This window comes from Atheta coriaria, unplaced genomic scaffold, assembly GCF_025399875.1.
Source record: "Atheta coriaria isolate IRGN ID8LTWV9N9 unplaced genomic scaffold, Caltech_Dcor_3.1 scaffold3674_size1281, whole genome shotgun sequence".
In the NCBI taxonomy this organism is placed as follows: domain Eukaryota; kingdom Metazoa; phylum Arthropoda; class Insecta; order Coleoptera; family Staphylinidae; genus Dalotia; species Dalotia coriaria.
The window spans coordinates 1-1,281 of NW_027050357.1; the positions used below are offsets into that span (position 1 = coordinate 1).

Sequence of the window (1,281 nt, forward strand, 5' to 3'; positions counted from 1 at the left end):
AATAATCGTTACCAAAGTAGAATGGTAAATATACACGCGGGTTGTCGAGGGCGAGATTGGCGGCACGTAAACGGCATTCTTGTCGATTGAGTGCGCGAAGATCTGGGCTTCTCGTGAGGACTCTAGGCGCTCTGACCGTAGACGTTCTCATCGGAGTACGCGATGTAGAGGAAGAAATCTTCTTCGTGATGTTCCTAAACAAAAAATCAAAACAAAAAAATTAAAATGTTATAAAAAAATTTATAACTTTTGGGAAAATAGCAACAAAATAATTATTTATGTATATTTCAGTAGATTATTAGTTGTACTTTGATATGATATCAAAATATTTATAAATATCAACTCGGAAGTAAGAAAAAATCGAAGTCAAAGTTGCAAGATAAAAATTTTCAATCATAAAATAGTATAAAGTTTTGTTTTGTTAATAACTATTGTTTAAACTAAGATAACTTTGAAATTTTTGATTAAATACGTAGTCTTTTAGTTTATCTTTCTATTAATACCAAAATAATTAACTGAATCAACCCGGAAATGAACAATAATTGAACGCAAAGTTGCACAACTTTGCGCGCAAGTTCGTCATGTCAATCATAAACTTTCGCAGTTTTATGTCAATAATTTCTAATCTATCGATCGTAAACTAAAAATATTTGCATAGAAATGTAAATAAAGAGTGCATTTTTTAAATAAAATCAAGATAGTAAACAATTTCCGGCCAGAAGAACTTAAAAAAAAAAACAAAAATAACTAAAAAATTTAAAAAATAAATTTAAAAAAACAGTTTTTTAAGTTCTAAAGTTGATAACTTTTGTTTAATCAATGGTAACTACAATATTCTTGCGGAAGTATAAAATTGAATAGTTTCTCTTTCAGTTAATACCAAATTATGACATGGCATCAACCTGGAAATTAGGAATAATTAACTTTTAAATTGCGCAACTTTTCGTGACAGTGCAGAATCTAACCGTCAATTTAAATCATGCATACCCTTCGTTTTTTGTCCATAACTTTTAAACTATTAACAAAAACTGCATGATTTTTGTTTATAAATATAGTCAATTAATGCCTCTTTGATATCATATCAAAATATTAACTAATTTTAACTTGAAAAACATCAAAAATCAATTTTGAATCAAAAAGCACTAAATTTTACCTGGTACAACGTGCCCATGGTCGCCGACGTGGGCGGAATAACATTGTTAACAAAGAAGAACAAAGCGTCCTCAGGCCTCAAATGAATACGCTTCCGGATGAGGAAGTAAAACTGCCCGACGGTCAAAT

At 30.1% G+C, this 1,281-nt stretch overlaps 1 long non-coding RNA gene across 1 annotated transcript; it reads right to left on the reverse strand.

Annotated features, from left to right (window-relative positions):
- On the reverse strand, window positions 1–1,281 carry LOC135803131 (uncharacterized). The gene is made up of 2 exons (XR_010550724.1): window positions 1,154–1,281; window positions 1–194 (listed from the first exon to the last, which is right to left on the reverse strand). It is a non-coding gene; the product is annotated as an uncharacterized lncRNA (long non-coding RNA).